At 43.3% G+C, this 18,149-nt stretch overlaps 2 protein-coding genes across 14 annotated transcripts in view; one reads left to right on the top strand and one right to left on the bottom strand.

Moving 5' to 3' along the window:
* ERC1 (ELKS/RAB6-interacting/CAST family member 1) overlaps positions 1–4,993 on the bottom strand; it is a 399,110-nt gene extending 394,117 nt beyond the window's left edge. For 3 of the 12 annotated variants that reach the window (XM_079937381.1, XM_079937382.1, XM_079937387.1), the window contains exon 1: positions 4,846–4,992. The gene's annotated coding sequence lies outside the window, so the exon portion shown is untranslated. Of the gene's footprint in view, positions 1–4,845 lie in introns of all 12 variants that reach the window. The other 9 variants (XM_079937378.1, XM_079937388.1, XM_079937379.1 and 6 more) reach the window with 5 other exon arrangements.
* A 464-nt stretch (positions 4,994–5,457) lies between these two features.
* Positions 5,458–18,149, top strand: part of RAD52 (RAD52 homolog, DNA repair protein) — a 58,663-nt gene continuing 45,971 nt past the window's right edge. The window contains exon 1 of one of the 2 annotated variants that reach the window (XM_079937399.1): positions 5,458–5,578. The gene's annotated coding sequence lies outside the window, so the exon portion shown is untranslated. Of the gene's footprint in view, positions 5,587–18,149 lie in introns of both variants that reach the window. The other variant, XM_079937402.1, reaches the window with a different exon arrangement.

Raw genomic sequence — 18,149 nt, 5'->3', positions numbered from 1 at the left:
ATTCCTCAATCTGTAAGTGTGTAACTGTGCTGCCCTAAACAGTAGCCACTAGTCACAGTGGCTATTTAAATTAATTGCAATAAAATTAACAATACAGTTTCTCAGTCACACTGGCCACATTTCAAGTGCTCAAAAAGCACATGTAACTAGTGGCTACTGTATCTGATGGTCAAAGATAGAACATTTCTATCATCACACAAAGTTCTATTAAACAGTGCTGGTCTAAAGTTTTTGGTATTCACTTCCTTCTTCCCCGGAAAAAGTTAAAATGACAGATCCTTTTCCAGTCTCCCGAGCACTCTCTGGGGCTCCAAAATATCCTAAGGAATTCCATACTTCACGATCATTATCACCATCATCAAAGTCACCATGATCAAAATCACCACCACCACAATGTCATCCTCAGGGCAGCTGATTTTTATTGAGTACTTACTGTATTCCAAGCATCTTATTAAAAGCTTTATGAGCATTAGCTCATTTATTCTTCACAACAATCACATCAGATAGGACTATTATTCTCATCTAATGAGAGTTTAACTGAGTTTTAGACAATAAAGTTTCTCATCCAAAGTTATACAGCTAGGAAGTGACAGCAATCCACAAACAGTTTAAGCAAATTAATCATGTAATTATTTTGCCTTTTTAAGACAACACACTTTTTCACAGAAAGGAGAAGTGATGCCCACACCTCACACTAGCACTCAACATTCCAGCCAGACCAAACTATCTTCAGATCACTCTACTTGCCCTACAGCTTTCTTGCCTTTGGGTCCTGCACATGCTGTTCCCTCTGCTTGCATCCTTTTCATCTGGCCAAATACTACTTATCCTTAAGATCTCATCTCAGATCTTCCTACAATCCATCCTATGAGCCCATTCATGCAACTAAATAAACCACTAACTAATTTGACTTTTACACAAACCTATGCTTCTATTCAATCAGAGAATATTAAAAGTAACACTAAATGGCTTCACTACCATTTAACTGGAAACAAAGTAATTCACAAACGTTTTCCCCACATAATACGCAAAACAATACTTTACTTAAAACCAAAGGTCAGGGCCTCCCTGGTGGTGCAGTGGTTAAGAATCCACCTGCCAATGCAGGAGACATGGGTTCAAGCCTTGGTCTGGGAAGACCCCACATGCCACGGAGCAACTAAGCCCGTGCGCCACAACTACTGAGCCTGCGCTCTAGAGCCCACGAGCCACAACTGCTCAGCCTGCACACCTAGAGCCCACACACCGCAACAAAGAATAGCCCCCGCTCGCCGCAACTAGAGAAAGTCCACGCGCAGCAATGAAGACCCAACGCAGCCAAAAATAAATTAATTTTTTTTAAAAAAAGAGAGCTTTAAAACCAAAGGTCAGGGGAATGACTGCTAATGAGTTTGGGGCTTCTTTCTGGGAGGATGAAAATGTTCTAAAATTGATCGTGGTGATGAATGTACCAAAAGAATTTAATTGTACACTTTAATGGGTGAATCGTATGGTATGTGGATTGTCTCTCAATAAAGCTGTTATTTAAAAAAAAAAAAAAAAGGTCTGCAGATAGCTAGACTTAAATTATAAAAACAAATATTAAGCCTGCAAAAAAAAATACATAGGGGATAAAAATACTAAATGCCGTGTTATTGCACAAAATTTCACTTTTAAAATAGCTAAATGCCGTGTTATTGCACAAAATTTCACTGGTTAGGAAAAACAAGAAACTGGAAACAGTGTCTGTCTTCAGGAGTAACTGGATGGGACAGAAGAGACTTAATTTTTTCCCTGTATGCTTTTATAACTTCTGATTTGATACATGTATTTAAAAAATAAGTGTCCATATAATTAGTAACAACAGTGTCATACCTCTCCTTAGTACAAGTATAAACTCCCAGGTTGCATATTTTGTTCTGAAAAGAATAAAGAATGAAATATATATGTTTTTAAAAATCAGTCGAAGGAAGTAAAAAACTGAAAGATTCTTACATTTGTCTCATCTCACACTAAAAAGCATTTAGTCATTTCTCTGTTATTAGACATTATAATCAGGCAGAATTCTTTCTTACCCAACAGTCTGACACATCTTTAAGCAATGACACAGTTGACCATTCCCTCCTCCTTGAAAACTTCCTTTCCTTCATTTGTAGTACATCACACTCTCCTGGCTTTCCTCCTTCCTCAATAACCTCTTATTAATCTCCTTTGCTGAATTCCTCTTCATTTCCCAAGAAGGTGTCCAGAAGGTAAGTTCCATGAAGGTGGGAATTTTTGTCAGCTTTGTTCACTACTGTATTCCCAAAGGCTAAAAAAAGTACCCAGAACCGTACTCAATAAATAACTGTTGAATGAATACATGAATGAATCAGCACCTCCAGGCTCACATTTTGGAAAGCCATAGAAGTAAACTATATTCCACATAACCTTTATGCTTAATTTACTTTATTACATTATATTTCTCTGAAAATTGTTTATTAAAATTGTTTATTATTGGATTAGCCAAAATACTTCATTCCCTGCTCTTCCTCCATCAATGTGTTTTACACAGAATGTGCAAAACGCACATTTAACAGCTCTCATACTACTTCTAAAAGCATAAACATAGCATAGAAAAAGAGCAGTTGTTGCTATGGGAATTTTCACTTTTGTTTCTAGTACTAACGTTGAATTAACACAATGACATACTTATCTGACTTTAGTAATTAAAAAAAGGGGGGGACACCCCAGTAGACTTAACTAAGATATCACAGTAATGACTAGCAAGCCACATTTCTTGAAAAATAAAACATACCAGTTTTCTCAGTCTTAAGAAATTCTAAAGAGAAATAGAACACTTCTACCCTACATTTTCCCCAAATCATATGATTGCATTCCAACAAGAAGAATCACATCCCACTGTCAGCCATGGAAATGTCATTTTAGCACTATACAAAGTTTCACCGCTATTTTAGTTCACATTTGTCCCCATGTGTACCCCATTAAATCAAAGTATAATTTATAAGCCAAAACCAGATTATGTGAATTTTAATCTTTCCTTCTAAGTGACTAATCCAATATCAAAACTATTATTATACCAACTTATAATTTGACCTGTCGGAATACAATTAAATCTTTAGTTTATAATTACAAATTGGACCACACCCTTTCTCACTTAATAGCTATTATATCATCTGTTTCCTACAAATTTTGTCAAGCAGAAATATTTGCTAGAATAATCTGCTCATTAAGTAGGCATGTTAAAAAAAGGCACCTACTGACACTCACTCTGTATATTTCTCTCTCAGGTTATGGGAAAGCACTTCCCTGGCTAAGTTCCCAAATAAATTGAGTAAGCCTTTGGAAAGTCACTGCTTAAACTCCATTTCATGACGGTTTCCCTTCCTCCATAAATGAATTACTGAGAGTCATGCCTACTTCCATCCATTATATAACAAATGTCAATCTCAGGGCCTGTTTTCCGAGGAAGAATAGCTTAAATGATATTAATTGATAGGTAAGGCCAGTGAATACTGTAATCTAATAGGGAGCAGGAATCCAGAAAAGAAGATTCTGATTCAGTGTTCTAGGTTGTGAAACACTGAAGCGAAGAACGTTGAACATTGTTTACTCTTAGTAACATCTCCCTATACGACAGACACATGCCCCCCAAAATGTTACTAAAGAGCATTTTAAAAGCACCTGACTCCAAGAACGTTTCTGAGAAATTGAGGGACCTACCAAAAAAAAAAATTATTCCACTTCACTTTTAAAGTGTCTAATAAAGACATGTGCAATTGATAAATTTTAGAAATCTCCAATAATTAAGTGTTAATTAAGTGTAACTTTACAACAATTAAACACAAAATAGCTGTCAAGGTTTACTAACACATGAGTTATAAAGACAGTTGTGCTTCAAAACATTTAAGCACGTTTCGCATAATTAGCGCCAACAGAACTATTCAAATTGTTCATTGTATCCATCCAAAGCAGTCAACCAGAACCACGTGCGACTACTCCTCAGAAACGTGTCTTCCAAAGCAACCACCTGATCCTCAGGCCCTCTCTTAAGGGACCAGGATAGAGCTCTGAAAACGAGGTGGCATAGAGATCGTTCAGGCACAGAAGAAAGACTGGAAGATAACGCCTTTAAGGAACTAAGTGTACTGGGACCTATTCCCCAATGTTGCTGCCAGAAGGAAGTTGTCTAACCCAAGATCTCGCTCTTCTTGAACGGTGTAGAACTCCAAACCCATCCACGCTCACACCCCGAGCCAAAAGCAGAGGGATTCTCCCCGCCCTCGACGCCCCACCCGCTCCGCCTGGAGGAAAAAAAGACCCCAAATCCTAAAGTAGAGGTGCGAGACCTAGTGCAATAGCTTCTCGAACTGCCTCAAAGGCAACATCCACAGCTCATCTTCCTTCTGGAAGCCAAGCCTCCATCTCCTACCTGACCACTTCATAGCAGGAAAAAAACCAGAATCCTCGTCTCTTTCAACGCTGTACATCAATACTCAAACCCCAGACCCAGCCGACCGCACCCCAGCCTCCCGGGGCTCCGCGAGACGTACACCTCCCCACCTCGCCCGCAACACCACGCCTCAGAAGCCGGGCGCCCGCAGCCGCCGCCGCCGCCCCCGATCTCGTCGGTGGGCTGGGTGGGGCCGCCCTCCCGGACGTCCCATCCCCCCCGCAGAGCGCGGAGGGGGAGGGGTCCCCGCGCCTCACCTACGGCTCCGCCCTCCCCGGGGGCGCGCTGCCGGGACCCAGCCAGGGCCGTGAGGAGGAGCGGGCGGAGGAGAGCCGAGGGGCCTAGCGCCAGCAACGGGCGGGAAGCTCCAGGCGCCGCCCGATCCCGAGCTGCCGCCACCGCGGCCGTCTCACCCTGCTCAGTGCTGCCGGTGCCGGTGCCGCTGCCGCTGCTGCCCGGGCGCCGTCGCCGCCCCCAACGCCGCCGCCACCACTACCACCGCCGCCGCCGCCACCGCCGCCGCCGCCACCGCCGCCGCCACCACAGCCACAGCTCGGCCCGGGCGCCCGACGTCACCGCGCCCCGCCCCCTGCGCGATTTCCCCAGCCCCGCCCCTGGATGACGTCAGCGCGAGCCCCGCCCCCGCCCGACCGCGCCCGGTCGGCGTCCCGCAGCCTCCCGGGAGCGCGACTCGGGCGCGCGCCGGCCTCGGGCGCTTTCCGGGGTCTGGCGGGCGGGGGCTCTGGGCTGCCGGCAGACGGGGGCGCACAAGCGCACACGGCAGCCGCGGGTCGGGCGGGTCTGTCTCCTCCCGCTTGCCGTAGGAGGCGGTGCGGCGCGGACAGTGGGCCGCCGCCTCCGCCGCTGCCTCAGGGGGCCAGTCACGCAGAACCCTGGGCTAGCCGCCCCGAGGAGCCTGGCGCCCGCGGACAGGTGGGCTTCCCGCACGGAGGCCCTCGGGCTGCCCGCACGGCCCGGGAGACACCGCCAACGGCCTTTTCGCGGTTCGTCTGGGCGGCCGGGGAGGGAGGGCGGGGCGGACGGCCGTCCCAGTCCTCGCGGGCGGCAGCTGGCCCGGCGTCGGGCTCCCCAGTTTCTGGTACCGAAGCGCAGACGGTTTCCTTGTCGGAGCCACGCACCGTTAATGTAAGGCCGTAAGTAAGCTATCGTTGCACTAAGAAAGTAAGAGTGATTTGAATCGTGTTTTTTCCCGGCTGGCGATTGTTTTATCAGTAACTCTAAACGCCCCTGAGAGCAGCTGAGTCACCGCCAGCGTCCACACCCTCGTGGCCCCACTGTCACTTTCCCGTCCCTCGTCGGGGTTCTCGTCCCTTCATTCGTCATCGCATCCCCATCCCGCCCAGCGTCCCCCGGCCTGCTGTACAGTCGCCCCCTTCCGGAGGGTCCGTACGCGGCCGCCGCTGTCAGGACCGCTGCCGGGGGATGCTCGGTCCTGCCAAATGAAGCATCCTCAAGTGTTTCATTTTCTCGAGCACCCGACTTCACTCAGGAATAAACCAACTTCCTTTGACTGGTTCTCACGATCCTTCTTATCTGACTGCTGATCCGTTCGTCCTGCTGCTCCCCAGCGGTGTGGTGAGATGAAGGGAAAGCAAAGTGGACTCATCTTATCTTTCTAGTTTCCATTCTGCCAGTGTCTACGTGTGTGACCTTGGGAAAATCCCGTTACTCCTGGGTCCTGCTTTTTGTAACTGTAAAAGGGGGTGTGAACGAGATGTCTCAGATCTATCCCATCCCTGAAATGTGGGGATCTGAAGAGTGTGAGATGCTAAGCATTGTTATTCATGCACGGGAGTACTGTCAATATCACAGACACAGAAATTTTTTTGGTTTCTTTTTTGTCATTCCATTGTTCTTTTTTCTTATTTACTACTCTGCCCCACATATCTTTTTTTAAACCTACACTTAGGATTTTTTTTTTTTAATTAAAGCTGGCTGAGTGCATGCATTCGTTGCCTCTTCTTCCTGGAACCCCATTAAAATGCTAACAAAGGAGTGAAAAATGATAGAAACCCGTACAAAACAGAAAATGGGAAGGGAGCCACCAAGAGATTTTTTTTTTCTAATTTTACACACAGAAAGTGGGTGAGGTCTGATTAAACAAAATGGAAGAAACCATAATGTGGAATAGGCGTGGGGGGGGGGGTGCTGCAGCTGAAGAAGGAGGCCTACCTGCCAGAAGTGATTTAGAGAAGCTGAAATTTGGAGACACTGACAAGACAGAGCAAGAGTGAGAAGCAGGGCTGAAAACAAGGACACGAAATAAAGTTCTCTATGTAGAACAGCAGAACCCTCCCTATAACTCAGATACAATAGCTAGGAATTTATCCCAGGCTAAAAGTCAAGGTTTCTCATCATCTCTGGGGAGCATTTAATGACTAAGAGTAGAGCATTCTTTATTCTGACAATAGCCAGTTTCCTACCCACTCACCCTAGAGGGAAGTTGTGCAAGTTGGCAAGACCCTCCCAAGTTCTAAAGATGCGTCATCAGCATCCAACTACTTCATCTTAAATATGAATGGACAACCAGGGACTGTTAGGTGTTCAAGGGAAGTCTGTAACTTGGGGCTGGGGAAGGGAGGGAGAGGATAAGGAGAAAATGTGACCACAGAGGAAAAAGAAACTTCAGAGAACTTAAAAATATGCTCACAAACTTTTATTACAGGTATGAAACAAGGATAATGTACTCAGATAAGTAACAATCCAAGAACAAAAAGTAAGTCTTGAAATTAGAAATAGGAAATTGCCAAAATTATAAATTCACTGGAAGTGTTGAAAGGTAAAGTCCGTGCAATTTTAAGAAGAATAGAAGAAATACGCAAAGAGATGGAAATTGCAAGAGAAAATATAAGAAAAATAAAAAGTCTATCCAACAGGACTAATACCACAAGAGAAAGAGAAAAGAGAGTAAATAAAAGATGGAAAGTTACCCCAAAAATAATGGAACAAAATTTCCCAGAGCTGAAAATGTCCATTAGTGGGGAACAAAAACAACTTTGTGAAATGTTAAAACTCTAAAGATAAAGAGAAGATCCTGAATTTCCAAAGGAAAAATGTGACCCATAGGGACCTCCCTAGTGGTCCAGTGGTAAAGAATCTGCCTTCCAATGCAGGGGACGCAGGTTCGATCCCTGGTCGGGGAACTAAGATCCCACATGCCGTGGAGCAACTAAGCCGGTGTGCCTCAGCTAGAGCCCACATGCCACAAACTACAGAACCCACGCTCTGGAACCCATGCACCACAACTAGAGAGAGAGAACCTGCATGCCACAACTGGAGAGAAGCCCACACACCTAAAGGAAAGATCCCGAGTGCCGCACCTAAGACCCGACGCAGCCAAAAATAAATAAATAAATAATAATAATTTTTAAAAGTGACCCGTAAAAGAGTAAGACTCACACTGCGATTAGAATTCTTACCAGCAACACTAGATATGAGAAGATAACAATGACCTTCAAGTTTCTGAGGGAAATATTTCTTTAACTTCAAATTCTAAGAATTTTTTTATTAAGAAAAAAACTCTATTCCTAGCTGAATTATCATTAAGAGAGCAAAATGAAAACATTTTCAGATATGCAGAGACTCATAAACTCAAACTCCCACATAGGCTTTTTTTCAAAATTTAAAGATGAGATAGAAATGAGGTTTCTGACAGCATCACTATCCAGGATTCACTAGATCTAATTCAATAGTAAAGGGAAATCCTAAGAGCTAGGCTAGATTGGGATGGAAGGATAGGAGTTCTGGGAGAGGATTCAACTGAATAATTACTATGATAGAAAGCTTAGAAAATGCTGGTTTCTGATGTTCAACTTTTAGACCAAACCTGTTAATAAATTATAATCTTGCTGTAGTTGAAGCATAGTTTATACCAATGTTGACAACATAAAGGTAAAAATACAGCTGGCAGTTTAAGATGTAAACATAGGAAAGGTAGAGGTAAAGGGAAAAGCACTCAAGAGACGATGTGTATAGTTGGCAGAATAAGAAGCAGTTGCTAAAGTGTACTGTTAGAAGTAGGAAAAGTGACCAGTGGAGGAGCAAGGAATTATTAGGCTTACTGAGAGGATAGGAAGAAACGAGGTACAGGGTTTATAATTAAGCTAAATCGTCATCAAGAAATAATAGAAGACTTAATATTGTTAAAATAAGCAGTACTCCTCCGTTTGTTCTGCACATTCTATGCAATCCTATCAAAAATCCCAGCTGCCTTTTTTTTTTCCTAGAAATTGACAAGCAGATCCTAAAATTCACATGGCAATGCAAGGGACTCAGAATAGCCAAAAGAATCTTGAAAAAAAAAAAAAAAGTTGAAACACTCATTCTTCCTGCTTTCAAAACTGACTGCAAAACTACAATAATCAAGATAGTGTGTTGTACCAGAATAATGATAGACGTATATATCATGGAAAAGAATTGAGACTTCAGAAATAACCCACACATTTGTGGACAGTTGATTCACTGGGAAAATAGTCTTCTCAACAAAGGGTGCTGGGATAGTTGTATAACCACATGCAAAACAATGAAATTGGACCCCTACCTCACTTACGCAAAAATTAATTAAAGGAACTTCCCTGGTGGCGCAGGGAATCCGCGCCAAGGGAAGGGACATGGGTTCGACCCATGGTCCAGGAAGATCCCACATGCCACAGAGCAACTAAGCCTGTGCACCACAACTATTGAGCCTGCACTCTAGAGCCCATGAGCCACAACTACTGATCCCACGTGCCACAACTACTGAAGCCCATGTGCCTAGAGCCCATGCTCCACAACAAGAGAAGCCACCGCATTGAGAAGCCCATACACCGCAACGAAGAGTACCCCCACTCACCTCAACTAGAGAAAGCCCACACGCAGCAGTGAAGACCCAATGCAGCCAAAATTAATTAATTAATTAAATTTTTAAAAACTTAATTCAAAATGGATCATAGACCTAAATATAAATGCTAAAACTATAATACTCTTAGAAAAAAACTGGTGTAAACCTTCATGACCTTTGATTAGGCAATAGTTTCTTAGCTATGAAACCAAAACCGTAAGTGACAAAATTTTAAAATTGGACTCCATCAAAATGGAATATAGAAAACTTTTGTATATTCAGCTTTAAAAAGTATGGTGAGCCTTGAAGACATTATACCAAATGAAATAAGCCAATCACAAAAGGACTGTATATTGTATGATTTCATTTATATGAGGTACCTAGAATAGTAAAATTCATAGAGACAGAAAGCAGAAGGGTGGTTGCCAGGGGTTGGGGGAAGGCAGATGGGCATTTGCAAGCCAACCAAACCTGCCAACACCTTGATATTGGATGTCCAGCCTCCAGAAATGTGTGAAATAAATTTCTGTTGTTTATGCTGCCCAGTCTGTGATATTTTGTTACGGCATCCTCACCAGACTAATACAGATTTTGGTACTGAGAAGTGGGGTACTACTGTAACAAATACCTTAAAAATGTGGAAGGGGCTTTGGAAGTGGGTAATGAGTGGAGGCTGGAAGATATTTGAGGTGCATGTTAGGAAAAGCCTAGATTGCCTTGAAGAGAGACTCTTGGTAGAAATGTAAACGTTAAAAGGTGACTGTAGTGAGATCTCAGAAATGAGGCGCATGTTATTGGAAACTGGAGGAAAGGTGACCCTTATTATAAAGTGGCAAAGAACTTGGCCAAACTGTTTCCTAGTGTTCTGTGGAAGGTAGAAATTAAAAGTGATAAACTGTGATATTTAGCTGCAGAGATTTCTAAGCAAAGTGTTGGTGGTGCGGCCTGATTTCTTCTTACTGCTTAAAGTATACAGGAGGTGAGAGATAAATTAAAGGCGTTGTTAAGCAAAAAGGAACCAGAACCTAAAGATTTGGAAAATTCTTAGCCTATCTACAATATTGTAACCTGCAAGAAATATATACTGGTGAGCATTTTGTAATATGCTTAAATGTCAAATCACTATGTTGTACACCTGAAACTAACATGTACATATAATACAATACATCAACTATACTTCAATTAAAAAAAAAAAGAAATATACATTTGGTCATTCATATGACCAAAATATATCTCATATTTGGTCTTCATCCAAGGTTCTTGACTCACAGCTCCCAAAACCCTTGGAATTTCCTGAGGGATAAGAGCAACGGGAACTTCTCTTGTCATAATGTTTGGTCTCTACTCCTCAGTTCCTGAAATCACTTTCAGAGTCATAAAGGTAAAATGGATGTCTTGTTATTTGTAACAAGCCCCTTTCTACCACAACAGGATTTATGTTAATGAGGTGACTTTTGGAAAGCCCTAAGTATGGGGACTTGTCAGCAAAGAAGCCAACCATGAATACAGGATTGGAACTTTCAGTCCCACCCCCTGACCTCCAGGGAGGGAAGAGAGGCTAGAGGTTGAATCAGTTGCCAATGACCAATGATTTGATCAATTATGTCTATGTAATGAAGACTCCACAACACTCAAAAGGACAAGGCTCAGAGAGCTTCTGGTTGGTGAATACCTGGATAAGTGGGGAGAGTGACACACCAGGAGAGGGCGTGGAAGCTCTGCGCCCTTTCCCCATACCTTGCCCTATGCGTCTGTTCCATCTGGCTCTTCCTTTTATAATATCCTTTGATAACAAACCAGTCATCCAGTATGTAAAAATGTTTCTCTGAGTTCTATGAGCCACTCTGGCAAATTAATCAAACCCAAGAAAGGGGTCATAAGAACCTTTGATTTATAGCCATCAGTCAGAAGTATGGTCCACAAGCTGGACTTGCAATTGGCATCCTGAGCTGGGAGAGATTGTTGGAACCTCCAGTTTGTGCCCAGGTGGTCAGAAGCACAGGTAACAACCTTGCTTGCATCTGGCATCCTGAGAGGGCAAGAGGGGTGTACAGCGGTCTTGTGGGGCTGAGCATTTAACCTGCAGAACCTGATGCTGTCTCTGGGTAAATAGTGTCAAAATTGAGCTGAGGTGCAGGAGACCCAGCTGGTACCCAGAGACTTGCTCCTTGGTGGTGTTGGGAAACCACCCCAACTCCTCGCATGTTGGAATTAGGTGTAGAACCCAATTACTATCCATATTACGTTAAAGAAGTATGTTCTGGAGAATACATCAAGGGTGTAACTGGATAGTCATTTGATAAAGAGGTCATGGGTGCAACTCATGGATTTAATCAGTCATCTCATAAGTAACCAGGAATAGAAATAAGGTTATACCAGTAGAAACACTGCCAGTTTGAACTAAGGGGCATAGAGACAACAAAATGGAGGAATACTGTCAGACTTCTGGGAGTCTACAGGATAGGACAATAGAGCTACCTGGCTGCCAATTCACATCACCCTTCAAGAAAAGCGAGAAATGACACCAAAAGTGATTCAGAGATCAACAGGGCTGCTACTCCAGCCACCAGCCCAGAGAGTACAGGTCTGGGGGGCAAGCTGTCTCCTTGGTTTCAGTGGAGCCTCAGGAATAAAGCTGATGCCCAGGGCTGAGGGGCTGGAGCCACCACCCAGGGCCAAGGGGATGAGGTTGCCACCCCAGTGGGCCTGGAAGGCAGAGCATTGAGCCCAAAAGGATTACTCTTGAGCCTTAAAATCTAATGAAATTTGCCTTGCTGGGTTTTGTACTCGCTTTGGACCCATTTCCCTTTCTTCTTCCTGATTTCTCTCTTTTAGAATAGAATATCTCTCTATGCCTGTCTCACCAGTGTATTTTGGAACCACATAACTTGTCTGATGTCGCAGGCTCACAGCTGGCAAGGAATTTTGCCTTCAAGTGAATCATATCTCAAGTCTCAACCATACCTGATGATATTCAGGTGAGACTTTGCACTTAGAGTTGATGCTGGAATGGGTTAAGACTTTGGGATGGGGTGAATGTGTTTGCCTGTGAGAAGGACAAGAATTTTGGGTATCCAGAGGGCAGAATGTTTTGGACTGAGCTGCATTCTCCCAAAATTTATGTGTGGAAGCCCTAACCCACAATGTGACTATATTTGGAGACAGGGCTTTTAAAGAGCTGGTTACGGTTAAATGAGGTCATATACAGTCTGTGGTATTTTGTTATGGCAGCCCTAGTAGACTAATTCAGACACCACCAGGAAAGTGAGAAGACAATACACAGAATGGGAAAAAATTTGCAACCACATATTTGATATATCCAGAATATGTAAATAATTCTTAAAACTCAACAATAAAAAGACAACCCATTAATACATGGGTACAGGATTTGAATAGGTATTTCTCCAAAGAAGATATATAAATAGCCAATAAGTACATGAAAAGATGTTCAACATCATCAGTCATTAGGGAAATGCAAATTGAAACCACAGTGAGAAACCACACCCACTAGGATGGCCATAATCAAAAAGAGTGTAACTGTTAGTGAGGACTTAGAGAAATCAGAACCCTCATACACACCTGGTGGAAATGTAAAATGGTGTAAGTGCCTGACAGTTCCTTGAAATGTTGAATATAGAGTTACCATAAGACCCAGCAATTGTACTCCTAGCTGTATACCTAAAAGAATTTAAGATATCCACACAAAACCACAAACTTTTGTATATGAATATTATAGCAGCATTATTCATAGTAGCTGGACAGTGGAAACCAAATCATGAATCAGTTCAAAAAAAATAATAATTTTTAACAAATTACTGACCTGCAAGAAAGTAAAAGAATTGCCCCCAAAGACTCAGTGGCTTATAAAGTGCAAATATTTATTTTTAAGTTAGTTGGGATTTGACAGCTGGAGGGAGGGGTGGTCAGCTGCTGTGCTGTGCTCGAGGTACGAATCAGTTCCACACATCTCCCATTCAAGAACCAGACTAAAGGAGCAGTAGTCACCTGGGTTGTATTTTCCTCATGATGGCAAACAAGCATACAAGAGGCTAAGCCACAGAATCACTTGAAGCTTCTGCTCAAGTGTGTCATATGTCCTGTGTGCTCACACTTCATTAACCAAAGCAAGCCACGCAGCCAGGTCCAACATAATGGTGTGGGAAAGTATACTCCTTTCACGGAGTAGAGGAAAGGAAGAAAAAAGGGAAGGAAAAAGACATGCCTTTCCCTTTAAGAAAACTTCCTAAAAAATTGTGCACACCACTTCTTTTTATATCCCATGGTAAGAGCTCAGTTCATGGTCATTCCTTGCTGAAGGGCAGATTGGAAATATAGACTTTATTGTGGATGGTCATGTACCCAGTTAAAATTAAGAAGTTATATTACTAAAATAAGGAGAAAATGACTATTGAGAAAAGCTATCAATTTGCCACAAACTTCTAAAACAATTAACTGATATTTAAAAACTTAATAGAGACTGCCCTGGTGACGCAGTGGTCAAGAACCTGCCTGCCAATGCAGGGGGCACGGGTTCGAGCCCTGGTCCGGGAAGATCCCACATGCCGAGGAGCAACTAAGCCTGTGAGCCACAACTGCTGAGCCCACGTGCCACAACTACTGAAGCCTGCGTGCCTAGAGCCTGTGTTCTGCAGCAAGAGAAGCCACCGCAATGAAAAACCCACGCACCGCAACAAAGAGTAGCCCCTGCTCACCGCAACTAGAGAAAACCCGTGCGCAGCAATGAAGACCCAACGCATCCAAAAATAAATAAATGAAATAAATAAATTTATAAATAAATGAAGACAGGGAGGATAGAAAAGGCAATCTCCTACTTTAAATCTACTTAGAGTCCCTTAAGGAGAATCTAGAGAAAGGAGGTAAGCATCTGTTCATATAATGGGTTCATATAATGGGTGAGGACTTTCCAAACCAATAAGAGACATAAATCTATAGAGCAGGAATCACTAAGAACAGGACTAAAAAGAAATCCAATCTAGATGCAGTGTAGCGAAACCGAGAACATAAAAGACAACACATCTTAAAGTCCGTTGCATTAGTTTCCCATGTCTGCTGTAACAGAGTGCCACAGACTGAATGGCTGAACATCACAGGAATTCATATAGTCTCACAGTTCTAGAGGCTGGAAGTCCAAGCTCCAGGGGTCAGCAGGGCCTTGGTCCTGTGAAGGGGAGGGGAGAACCCTTCCCTCCCCTCCCTAGTTTCTGGTGATTTGCGGCAATCCTTGGCATTCCTTAGCTTGCATCTGCAGCCCTTCAGTGCCTGCCTCCCCGTCACATGGCATTCCCCTTTTGAGCGTCTGTGTCTCTCTTCCTCTTCTGATAAGGCACCCAGTTATATTGGATTAAGGGCCCACCCTTCTCCAATACGGCCTTATCTTAACTAATGGTGTCCACAATGACGCTCTTTCAAAATAAGGTCACGTTCTTAGGCACTGGGGATTAGGGCTTTAACCTATCTTTCTGAGGAATACAATTCAACCCATAACATGAGACAAATAAATACCAGCTTACTTACAAAGGAACAGTAATTGGCTGACGACAAACCTATGAACACACAAGGGAAGCTGGAAGACAGAATAATCTCTCCAGGTGCTGAGAGACAATAACTGTCATCTCAGAATTGTGTACCCAGTAACACTAATTTATAAGATCAAGGACAAAATAAAGACATTTTCAAGTAAACAAAAGCGTATGGTTTATTACCAATTGATCTTCATTAAAGGAAAATCTGATACTTCAAAGGAAAATAATCCTGCAGATGAGGATCCAGAGGCATACACAGCTGCAGTCTGTGCCACCAAAAGGGGTACAGGGGGACTTAAAAGGGCCAAAGCTAAAAACAGAATCTGACCACCAAGTGGGAAGCATGTCCACACTGATAGGAACCCAGGGTTTTTCTTCCCCCTGGGGGTCTCATGATCATTAACCATCTGTGTCGGCAAAAGGCAGTCTTCCAGCTTTCATATCAGATGGAGGCAAGGGTAAAAGTTGATGGGAAACTTACGTGACTTGGGTGCATTCCTGTGAGTGGGCTAACGCTCAGTCATGCAGAAAGGGGAGGGTAGGACTGCGGGCCTAAGACGGGGCTGACAAAATAGATTCAGTGAGGTTCAGCCACACAGCGTCACTGGGGACCATGACAAGAGCAGTTTATTCAGGTGGTTGAGTTGAAAGTTGATTAATTGGTTCAAGAGAGAATGGGATGGGTGGAAGTACAAGTTGTGAGTATTAGCAGTTCTTTAGAGAATTTCTGTTATAAACAGGAGTGGGGAAATATGAGGTCAACATTATTTTCCCATGTACCTTTCTCCTATTCCCAAATTCCACCTGACGTCATCCACTTCTGGTTTGGGATACTTGTATGTGGAGGCATACTGGCTGGTATAATAGTTTGGGATTCCCCCTTTATTACCTGTTTTATTTGCATAATGAGAAGATAACTAGACTTACGTATTAAGTGTTAAGTATCTCCTACAGCATTTTAACTCCAAAATTGCAGAGAGGAGTATGAGAATAGTTTTTTAATCATTATTTCACCATACACAATATTATCTAACTTTACCTCTTATATTTGAAGTTTTTTATACCTGATTAATGTCCATATTTATGTGAGGGTGAAAAAGAATTTACCACAGTAAGGTTTATGTCAAATTATATAACCACAAATACTAGAGGGCAGTCTAGCAGAGTCTCAGGCGCAAGGGCTCTGGAATCAGACTGCCTGGGTTCATATTCTGGCTTAACCTATCCAGGCCCTATTTCCTTATCTAAACTGGAGATAATAATTGTAAAGGTATTATAAGGATTAAATGAGGAAATACATGTAAAGTGCTTAAACTAGTGAACACTAAGTATATAGTAAGTCCTTGATAAAATTAACTAGTGTTATTACTAAGCAGTGAATCAACTGTCAGTAAGAGAAGACCTGACTTACAGTGGCTTAAATGAGAAGGGTTTGTTCTGCTCACACAGCAGGCACCCTGAAGATAGGTGGCTGCTAAAATTTGCTCATTTCTACAATGCCAGGGCTTGGCCTCACTTCAGTTCCCTTGGACTTTCCCTCACGATTACACCATCACCAATCACCACATTGTCAAACAAAGGCATTCAAAGGCAGAAAGCAGGAGGCAAGGAAACAGAATTTCTGCCCCTGCGCCTTTCTCTTTTTAGGGAGGAAACCACCACTCTGTGTGTTGTGTTGTGTTGTGTTCTTCAAGATTGTCTTAGTTTGAGAAAGCCCTCTGGCCAATAAATGGAGGTGCTGGCTTTTGGTGGTCAGGCAGTCCTAAGTGCACTGATGTGATCCACGTGAGGGGCACGGATGGGCGAGGCACCAGCTTGCTGCTACAGCTGTCTAAAGGGCATCTGATGTGGTACATATATACCTGGAATACTGCTCAGCCGTAAAAAAGATTGAAATAATGCCATTTCAGCAACATCGATGGACCGAGAGATTATCACACTAAGTGAAGTAAGTCAGACAGAGAAAGACAAATACTATATGATATCACTTATATGTGGAATCTAAAATATGACAAATGAATTTATCTACAGAACAGAAACAGACTCACAGACATAGAGAACAGACTTGTTGTCAAGAGGGAGGGGTTGGGGGAGGGATGGATTGGGAGTTTGGGATTAGCAGATACACACTACTATATATAAAATAGGTAAACAACAAGGTCCAACTGTATAGCACAGGGAACTATATTCAATATCCTATAACAAACCATAATGGAAGAAAAAATTTTTTAATAAAGGGCATCTAAAATCTTACACATTGAAGAACACACTTCTAGGGCTTCCCTGGTGGCTCAGTGGTTGAGAATCTGCCTGCTAACGCAGGGGACACGGGTTTGAGCCCTGGTCTGGAAAGATCCCACATGCTGCGGAGCCTGTGCACAACAACTACTGAGCCTGTGCTCTAGAGCCCGCGAGCCACAACTACTGAGCCCACGTGCCACAACTACTGAGCCCACGTGCCTAGAGCCCAAGCTCTGCAACAAGAGAAGCCACCGCAATGAGAAGTCCGCGCCCGGCAAGGAAGAGTAGCCTCCACTCGCCGCAACTAGAGAAAGCCTGCACAGCAACGAAGACCCAACGCAACAAAAATAAATAAATAAATTTATTTTTTTTTTAAAAAAAAAGAACACACTTCTAATTTCTACCCCCAAACCTGCTCTTCCCACATGTTCCCCATCTCAGTAGGTGGCAACTCCATCCATCCTGTTACTCAGACCAAATGCTGGAGTCCTCCTTAATTCCTCTGTCTTACACATCACATTCAGTTACACTGTAGTTAATTAATCCTGTTAGATCTACCTTCAGATTCTGTCCAGAATCCAACCACTTTCATCACCCCTGTCATCACCATGCTGACCCAACCCACCATCGTTTCTTGCCTGTATTATTTCAGTAGTTTCCTGACCACTCTCCGCTTTCTCCCCCACCATCCTTTTAAAAGCTAGATCATAATTATGTCACCTTCTTGCTCAAAACCCTCCAGTCTCAGAGTAAAACCCAGTTTCTTCTCATGGCCTGTAACTGCTCTAAGAGATTTGGTCCTCTCCGACTCTGCCCTTGCCTGCTACTTGCCCTCTAGCTCAGGCTGCCCCAGCTGCGCTGACCTACTTGCTGTTCTTTAGTCATGCCAAGCATGCTCCCACCTCAAGACCCTTCTGATGGGCACAGTCTTCTGCCACAGAGCTTCCAGGCTTGATTCCTCACTTCCTTCAAGTCCCCGATGTCACCACCCTGAAGTCATCCCTGCCCCTCTCCGTACTCCCTGCCCCCCTCACTGTTTTAGTTTTCTCCATCTAACATGCTATATATGTGTATTTATATACATGGATGTACT

Source organism: Stenella coeruleoalba (assembly GCF_951394435.1).
Source record: "Stenella coeruleoalba genome assembly, chromosome: 11".
In the NCBI taxonomy this organism is placed as follows: domain Eukaryota; kingdom Metazoa; phylum Chordata; class Mammalia; order Artiodactyla; family Delphinidae; genus Stenella; species Stenella coeruleoalba.
Note: the sequence above shows the minus strand (reverse complement) of the source record. Positions and strands in the feature narration are given on the sequence as shown.